This window comes from Corylus avellana, chromosome ca9 (genome assembly GCF_901000735.1).
Source record: "Corylus avellana chromosome ca9, CavTom2PMs-1.0".
NCBI lineage: Eukaryota > Viridiplantae > Streptophyta > Magnoliopsida > Fagales > Betulaceae > Corylus > Corylus avellana.
The window spans coordinates 3517212-3527821 of NC_081549.1; positions in this window are offsets into that span (position 1 = coordinate 3517212).

A 10610-nucleotide genomic window follows, 5' to 3' on the forward strand; every position below is an offset into this window, starting at 1 on the left:
AGCCAATCCAGCTACTTTGGTCATTACTAGGGTTCTTTTCTTGGGGATAAAGTGTGTGTGAAACTGTAGACTTTATATGAGAGTTCCCCGAACATGTTATGCAAATCTTTAATATCTTGTGTGCAAAGGCTGTCTCCAACATCTAAAAGCCATGCTTTAAAACCCTTGCATGCTTTTGAGCCAATGAGTTGTGTTCTTAGAATTTTGTATGAGACATTCATTAAGAACACACTGACTTTCAAAGCAGAAATAAGAACAGTGACTTTAACTTCACGGTGGACATATATGCATGATGATGATGACTATAATTGAGCTTCTAAAGCTAGAGCCTTTTGATTATTAGTGTTAGATCGGGCCTATGACCATCTCATCTGAAAATTAATTGGTGTCTAGTGAAGGAAGTCAAATCCTTTTATGGCATTCAAAATCGCACCCAGCAAGGTATTTAAGGTCCGTCCAAGTGAGCAAAGCAGAGGCATTATTGAACCTCAACAATCCCTCCCTCAACATGACGCTCCCGCGACTCGAACCCATGACGCTGGCTCTGATACCATTTATTAGATCGGGCCTTTGACCATCTCATCTAAAAACCAATTGGTGTCCAGTGAGGGAAGTCAAATCCTTTTATGGCATTCGAAATCGCATCCCGCAAAGCATTTAAGATCCGTCCAAGAGAGCAGAGCAACGATATTGTTGAACCTCAACAATTAGGGTTAAATACAAATTTGATCCCCTGTAGTTTATTACTTTATCAAAAAGCCCATTAGGTTTTTAAGAGTGATAAATTTAGTTTATGTGATTTTCACTCTCATCAAATATATGATCCTTCCTTCAATTTATTGTCAAAAAAAAAACTAACACAATTTGTCATGTGCACAAAAAGTCTGTAAGACCTATAAAATGTTGCAATACATACATCCTTGCCATTTAGCCAACATATCCCTTCAAACAAAGAATAAAAAAATAAATAAATAAAGAGAGAAACAATGGCGGTGGGGAAAATTCTCTTCCGCAATTGGTAATAGGCCCACGGAGGTGGTCGTAGGGGCGGGAGAGTCATCCGTCCCCTCTGACCCTCTTGGCTTGTGAAAAGGTTGGATTGCGGGAGACTCCCACATGTCTGCGAGCACATAAACAAGGTGAGGTGGGTTGTTGGAGAACCCACCATCACCTGTGGAGGGAATTTTCTTCACCGCCACCCTTCATTATTTTTTTTTTTTCTCTTCTTTTTTCCTTTGTTATTTTTTTAAAAAAGTTTTTTTAAAGAATATATATATGATAATATGACAATGGTGTATGCATAACTAATATTTTATAAGTGTTACATGATTTTTTGTATATGGTAAATTTTTTGTTAATTCTTTTGACAATAGATGGACAGACTAATTAATATCTAATCACTTTAATGAAGGTGAAAAGTGAAAACCACGTTAATCAAATTGATCACTATTAAACATTTTAATAAACCATTTGGATAAAACTCATTTTAGAATTGGAAATCCCTAGCTACTTGAAGAAACCAAATTGATCCTCTTCCTAGTTTTCCGAACCATTTCCCCCACCCAATCAAATGTAAAAGCATCTTCATGTAAAGGAAAAGTCATTCATACAGTATAATAATGTGATATACGTCCATTTGCAATTGGTAGGGTAATTTGAATGTTTAATGATTCCACATGATTTGACAAGACGAGTGAGTGCATGTGAGGGATATGATGCAGACGTTTGACATGACCTTACAGCCCCACCCCACGGCAGTCTAGGGACACAACCCACAACACCCACACACACCCTTTATACTAAATTGAAAAAAACGGCTAAGAACCCGTACCATCGGTTAGAAACGGTCCCCATGGCCTTAAACATTAACACCCCCCCTCCCGCGGCAACTATACACGTGTCAGCAACCCATTACCCCTCTACCATTCTCTCTCTCTCTCTCTCTCTCTCTGTGATGGGTGTACAGTTATTGCCAATTGCAGGCTTCTATCAGAGAGGCTTCTGTTTTTGAAAGATGGCAGGTTGTTGTGTTTATTTAAGTATTTGGGCACTGACTCCTACGTGCTCCTGACATACACACGCGCGCACACACAAAGGAAGTGATAGGCATGGGACGCTTCATTAAAAACAGAGAGAAAGAGAGAGAGAGAGAGTCTCTCTCTCTCAACTCTCACCCGTCCCTTCTATCAAAGTCTCTCTCATTCCTTTTGCCTTTCCTACCTCTGAGATTGTCATTGATCCATCTTACTCTTTCTCCCTCAGTTTTGGTCTCTTCTGCTTCAGTGCCTTTAAGGACTCCACAGCGTTAACTGCAGTAAAGATTTAGCTACCATTGAGCTTTTTCTGTCAGACAGACATGTCCTCTTAGGGCATTCTTGTCATCCTATCAACTTCCTTTTTTTTTCTGATCAGCTAATCACATTACATTTCTAGACTTCTTTTTGTTCTCAGGACTGTAAAATACAGCATGGTGTTACATGGAGAAAGTTGTTTAGACTTGGATGAACTTGTTTCCTCTTACACTTGGTATGAGAGTTTTCATTATATTTATAATAAAACATATGTTACATCTCTTATTAGCTGTTAGGTTGAGTTTAAAATCCACCCTTATATAAGTTTGTTTGATGTTTGATTAAGTATCTTATTTCTAATGTGGTTTGAATTTGAAATGAGTGATATGATTCAATATGCCACTGCAAGCTTAATGGGAGGCATCACAATTTGATCTTTGCTACGGAGAAAACGAACTTCTAACATCCAAGACCTAACCTTATTAGGTCCGAAATAAAAATCAATTTCGATATGTTTCATTCATGTGTAAAAGGTGGGATTTGCAGTTAGATAAGTGGTGTCAATATATTATTATTACAAGTAGTGCTAGAAGTTTTCATTCTTATGTTCCTTCAAAACTTATGTGATTTTAAAATCATTATTAAATTTGTAATAAATCATTAATTGAAAAGTCTTATCGACAACATAAGCAATGTCAAGTATTATGAGGCCCTAGCCAACTACATTGCTTTGTTTTCTTAATTAAGTCCAAAAAATGTATCTTTGTTGAGAAAGAAGTAAACCTTTAGACGTCCAAATAGCTTCAACACCCAAAAAGAAAATGTAAATCCCCAATATCCTTAATTGCAAACTCAATGCAAAGATATGATAATAAACCATTGATTAATTGCCTCTTTATATGAATAAGTTATTATAATTGTTAGAGCAAATTTCTGCCTAACTGTTTTTGATATGGTGTGAGCTGCACATTCATCAAGGTGTGTGCGTGCTAGATCTGGAACATGCTTCTGAAGCTCCTTGATGGCTACAAATAAGTAAGAGCATCAAAAGATCTGCCGGCCCGGCATAATGGGATTATCCAATAAAGCTCCAATTGGATTGCATCTCCTTAGTTGGATTGAATTGGGAGTCCTGAGAGATTGTATTAGATTTGAGCTCCTTGGATTAGGATTGCTTTATCCCAATAGAGCTTTATTTAAACTGTATCTTCTGCTATTTAATCTAATAGTGCTGTGAGTTTTGGGCCCTAAAATATGATGGGCTTGTAGGGTAAATTTATTCCCAACAATAATATTGTCCACTTAAATGAAGATGAAGATGGTGAGCTGCGCGCTCACCACAAAAAAATAAAAAGGGAAGAGGCTAACCAAGACCTTCAAAACCAAGTTCCAATAATTTGTTGCTCAATCGTGAATATATCATGCTCTCAATGCTTGCTTGAGACCATAACCCCCCCCCCCCCCTTGGAATTCTAGAACTCCTAGTATTTTAAACATAAATACAATGAATTCTAGGGTATATTTTTGGCGTTTAACAAAAACACCCATAATTTTTTTAAAATTAAATTTCTCGGCGTTTGCTTCATTACGCCAAGAATTTACTAGCGCCTTGAAAAAAGGCATGAAACATAACTTTAGGGGTGGTTTTCAAAAACACAGAAAAATAAAATGTTACAAATCAACGTGTTTTTTGTAGTGGCACTTGGTGACATGAAATTGAGTGAGATACAAGTGGCATGTGGCAAACCGTTAATTGATGGCACATGGCGAATTAGTGACATAGTGACTTATTTAAATCTCATTCTTGAAACTATAAACCAATGATTAAATCCAAACCACCAAAAAAAAACAAAAACAACATAGAAGATAACTATAAATACAACCAAACAAGTCGTGGGCAGCAGCCCATTTGGCTGCAAAGTTTGAAAGCTTGGTGATTAATATATATTAATTATCCAAAGGCGGCACGTGTTTGTCTGACATCAGCATTTACAGTATTGATGACAAGAAGTGATGCTGCTTTTGGTTAATATATATGCTGGCTTCCAGATTGAGTTCAAATAACGAAGCTATAATATCTCACATACAAATTAAAAAGTCTTCAAGTTATTCTACAAATCACACAAACAGACCCTTTTAAAAAAGAAATTCTTCCTGAATCTTTGGCTTTAAATCAGAACACTAATTTTTAAACCACAGATACTTCAATAATAGCATAAATGTCAATTCCTTACAAAAGCATTTCTCCCAAATTCATAGAACTCGACAATACTTCCTTTTGCTTTCATATAGTACCCAATAAAGCACTCAAGATTAAAACGTACAAAGTCTTCGATCCAACAAATTAAATCAATAATTGGGTACAAGCTCCTCTTTGGTTTCAATATGATTGGATCCTGGGTCTTGAGTCTTGACTATTATATGGGCCTGCCCCCTCTAAACTAGGGCACATCACATACACCTCAGCAACAGGAGTTTTCAGATAAACACCAAGCAATATTATTACCTCATCCCCTGCAAATATCTCTCCACAACAGCAACGCTGAAACTAAATTGCTTGTCAAAAATATTAAATAATATAAGTAACAAAATAAACAAACAATACCAAAAAAAAAAAAAAAAAAAATCATGAATTTCAAGGACCTCTCCCCAAGGTTGCAAAGAAGGAACTCATACTTGGGTTGCCCAAATTGGGAATTGAAAGACCGTCTTTGGACTGTGTTAGATGGGAAAGCAGATTAAGTCTCAATATAGGAAGATTGATTACATCCACATGCATGTGGACTTGATGAGACCATTAAGAATCAAAGGTATGGGAAGAAAGTAAATTCCAATTTTGCATACTTATGTAAAGAGATCGAGAGAATCAAGTGATTAAAGGGATATTGGCTCGAACGATGATGCATTGTGAGAATCTGGCTACCTAATTTTGGAGAGAAGCTGTTAACACGGCATGTTTCATCATCAACAAAGTCTACCTAAAAAGACCCCATATGAGTTGTACTTTCATATTTTTGGAAGTAAGTGCTACATGTGATTCAACCTGCTAAAAACTAACTCGTGATTCTCCATGCTCTATTCCATTTTGGACCATCTTAGTATGATGGACAAGGTTAAAAGAAATTCCCTCAATCCATTTTAGAGGAAAATCGCTAAGTTCATACTCCATTAATGATCACTCCACATAAGGAGAGGGTATATGATCATTTCAGGTGCAACCTCACAACCATTCTCATGCACAATCTTCCCAAAAACCTTAGCTCTTCTTTAAAGCAATACAATACTATTTTCTTTTGCTAACTTAGGTATTAGAGAGTTCTCCCGCTAGCAACTCCCGATAAATCTTCAATTGTTTTTACTTATTTTGCAAGCAGTTTGGCCGTGCAATCAAGTGCATCATCAATTTCTTAGATTCCTCGCGAGAAAAGGAAAAAGGAAAAAGAGAACGAGAGAGAAGTATAATTTTAATAGCTTGCAATGATTGATACAATGATGTATATCTTCATCCGTATGAATACTAAATAGACCGATCAAAACTTTTTTTTAAAAAAAAATGAGAGATAATTTGAGAAAGAAAAATGAAGTAATTAACTAAAATTAAAGCACAGGTTAATTAATTACTCAGATATTATTCCATTTGGATTTCCATGCACCATTACGACGCATGTTCCAATATAATCCCGTTGTGAAATAGACGAGTAGAATCATGACACTTGTATTTGTATTGAGAGGGAAGAAGAAAGGAAGACCCCACATTGTCTCTTGCTCAGACTTTTGGCTAACACTTGGGGTTTTCTATAATTTGTCATTATATTCACTTTTTGTTCTCTTTAATGATTAGACGGCTAGCTAGTAACAAAGTGGATGATGTTGAAGCTGATTAGTTTTTCGCTAACAATAATAAATAAAAGTAGTGTTAAATTATTAATTAAATGATTAAATTTATTAATTTTTATCAATTTATTAAACTTTTAAAACGCTGAGGAAAGACTTTTTGGGGCACCAAATCTTGTCAAGTGCATTAAGTAGTATGGATATTGTGTATTTAAAATTCTAAACTAGGCTTTTTAAAAGCACAAACTGCATTTTATGCCTCAAAATGGAAGTTAAGACAATCACCTTTTTGCTTAATAGAAGAAAAAAGGCAAGACATGTATAAACAAAATAGCAAGTGGGAAGATGATAGATATATAATTATCATCAGCAAGCTAGCGTTTGTTAATTAATTAAAGAGTATCTGAGAAGCTAGCTTTTGAAACATCATATTCTTTTACTTGAGAGTAAAAGGCAGAAATGATACGAATTATGACCATCATAAATCTTTTTTGTAATTATTACCATGATACATCATATCATATATACTTTTTCAATCATGACCATCAAAACATTGCTTCTAATTCATTATATTTTGATTATTTCTTATATATGAAGTGACCTTTCTTCTTTAAAGGGCAACAAACCAAAAAATGCTTCAACATGTTTTCAACTGTATATATCATTTATTCCAATGGTTGATTAACAATTAAATAGATTGTTTTAATTTGTCAATCAATCTTCATAAAAATAATAATAATAATAAATAAATAAATAAAAATCAATTTTCTTCATTATAGGAAAAAGGGACTCTCACTACAAAAAATCATTTTTTTCTAACCAGAGTTTTCTGACGTGGCGTTTCTGACGTGCGTTAAAGGTCAAAAACATAGGAGTCAGTAAATTTTTTTTACTGACGTGTTACTGTTTGACACGTCAAAATTTATTGACATGTTATTGTTTGGCACGTCAATAAATTTTGTTAACGTGTTATATTTGAATACGTCAATAAATTACTAACGTGTCAAATTAACGTGTTATATTTTAATACATCAATAAATTACTGACGTGTCAAATTTTGACAAGTCAATAATTTATTGACGTGTTAAAATATAACACGTCAATAAATTTTTTGACATGTCAAAATTAACACATTAGTAAATTTTAAAAAATTATTAAAAATAATAATTTTTCTTTTTTAAAATTTTTTCTGAAATTTTTTTTTTCAATTAAAAAATTTATTAATTTAAATTATTTTTCAATTAAAATAATTTTTTAAAAAAAAATTTCACCAATTTCGTTTCTCCATGGCACGTACGCCATTCTCTTTCCCTCTCTTCTTTTCTCCATTTTCTCACACTCTCTCTTCTTTTCTCCATTTTCAAAAATCCAAATCCAAAAAATCTTCAAAAAATCAAAAACCCAGATCAAAAAATTAAAAACTCAAATCAAAAAATCAACCTGAAAAATCAAAAACCCAAAGTCAAACCCAACAAATCTTCAAACCCAAAAAATCTTCTTATCTTCTCTTCTCCTTTTTTTTTTTTTTTTTTTTTTTTTTCTTCTTCTCTCTAGAGGGAGCTGGCCGTGCAGAGAGAAGAGAAAGATTGAGAGGGGAGAGAAAGAGTGTGGGGAAATAAAAAAAAAAAAAAGAGGGAAAGAATAAAAAATAAGAAGAGGAAAAAAGTTGAATATCTCGCTATTTTTTTAGTGACGTGCCAATATTTAACATGTCAAAAGTTACTGACATGCTAAAATACCACGTCAAAAATTTCTGACGTGGTAATTTAATACATCAGTAATTACTGACCTACCAACTTTGCCACGTCAAAAACACATTTACGTCAGAAAATTTGTATATTGTAGCCACGTCATAAATTGATAATTTTTTTGTAGTGTCTAATTAATCTCTCACAAACACATGAGAAGAGTACTAAACTTTCAAGTCAAGCTGAATCTAGAAGAAAATTAGGAAAGACCCCGCCATAGATTACAAGCTTTTCATGATAAGATTAGCATCCAATGAACCATATATATATATATATATATATATATATATATATATATATATGGGTGTTTCCTTTTGGATAAGATCGAAATTGTATGTTGAGAGTTTACCATTCAAATATTCCAACAGTGACAACTTTTTTATATGCACTTTATTGGTCAGATTGCTACCCTCTAACGAAGCAGAATAAATGCGAGATCTTGTATTATTTTTACTTTTCTCCTTCTTTTTGGCCATCATCTCATCACCTGTTGCTAAATCATATATATATATATATAAGGATTAATTAATTAGAAAGCACATCATGTATCTATCTATAGCTTCTTGATCAGAAGAAGCATCATTTTTGGCGATTTCCCCTCCAATAATTAATCCATGTATTTTAATAAAAAAAGTACTGTGATTAATTAGAATATTTTATTTTAATTAGTCGTTTAAATTTGCATATGTAGAATCAAGCATCTCTTCGATGATGATTATTATGCAACTCCCTATATATGTAAATACACCTCTTTCACTTAATATCGATCCTTTGTGAAATATTAAACATTGTTGGAACCGTTGGATCGAACGGATGTATATTAATTCATCTTCCCTTGTTCTTAATTTCTCCCCTCTTTATTTTTTTTTTGGTTTTCCTAAATGATGGATACGTTTTTGTCTCTTGTTCATATGAAGGGTCTACCTCCTGTCATATATATGCAATTAAAGCAAGCATGTCTTGTCTGCCCTTTGTGTTAGTCGTTGACCCTTATCCCACCCTTTCAACTATCATGTTTTTTTTATAATGCCAAGCATAATTAGACTTATACGAGGAATTCAATTTCTTGATATATATATATATATTATCAAGAAAAAAAGTTAAATGCAGATATATATACACTGTAACCAAAATTGATCAGAGAGTACTAGCTGAACTATAATGCACTAGAATTGATAAATCACCCCCATTGAATAATAATGGCTTCATGTGTATATATATATATATATATATTCTTATGATCTTCTTCTCATAATATATTATTAATAATTTCAGAAGCAAACTGTTCACACAAATCTCCAAAAAAAAACAAGTGTACTTGGTTGAGTACAGAACATTTGTCGCGCAGAAACTAAAAATGTGTGAGGTCGGGATGTGTCCAAGAAGCTTGACATTAACATGCTGTGAACCCACATGTATCAAGAAATAATTTATTTAACGTAAAAAAAGCTAGGCAGAAGAAAAATTGGATTAATAAGGAGAGATGGGTAAAGAGGAAGGAGGGTAATAAAAGCAGTGGATCGAAGAGAAGCAGCAGCAGCTGCAGGATGAAATAATGGGAGGGAGACATAATTTGAAGGGTGGGGGTGGGGGGCAAGGGCGACAAGCGTGGGGTTGTCTTGTCATATCAACTTCATTTTAGTGGCCGGCCCTCTCTTTTGACACATTCAAGGGCCCTGTCTCCTTCCTTATTGGCTCCTCTTTTGGATTTATACTATTTTTTTATTATTATTATTTATTTATATTCTCCTCCTAGCTATCTTAATTCTGCATCATCATCATCATCATCGGATGGTTAAGGAACTCGAAGACTTTTTCTTTTTTTATTTTTGTTAAAGTTGTTTGATGCTTTTTAACGTTAAACACTGTTATGTATATTGTTTAAGTGGCCCAAGCTAATTAATCATCATCATCACTATTTATAATAATGTTATTCTTGCATACTTCCTTTTGGACCACCCACACTTTCCTTCCACATATCACTAAATCATTGCTTAATTTCTTACACGAAATTCCATCAACAAAAATAAAAAGAATTTCAATCTATCTTTTTATTAGCTTCCAATGGCTGGGCCCGATTTTAAATCCACTGACCTTTTTGCGTCTGGGCTTAGCCGAAGCCCAGTAGCCTTGACAGATCAAGCCTAAATAAATCCAGGCCCGGCCGGCTTAATATTTTTGTGAGTATTATTATATTATTGGAAATTAAAAAGAAAAGTTTGTCAAAAGAATGTTTGTTTTTTTGTTTCATGTTCTATAAAATTATTATTACATACAAATCAAATGTGAACGAATTAATTGGTAAATTCTTAAAGAGTAAAAAAGGGCTAAAATCAATAATTTTGGCTTTTTTAACAAGTTAATTTACTTAACCAAATCAAGGAAACTCATGAAAAACTTCGAATTCATTAAATAAATTAACAAACAAACAAGCTTGAATATTAAAATAAGGCCCAATCTTAACTCACTCTCAGTAATAAGGAAATAAGTTAATCAGGCTTGAACATTTTAGTGCTCAAATTGGCTTAACTGGTTTACAACCGTAACTGTTGCTTTTGCACTTAAGGCCCATTTGTTTCGGCATAAATCATTAAAGGGCTGAGCGTCAGTCGATAATGTCGGTTTCGGTAGAAAAATTTTATTTTGCCTTTTGAACTGACAATGTCAATAAAGTTAGTTATTTCACCTACTTATTCCCTCAAATTTTATTTTATTTCGCATTTCGAACCAAATGGCG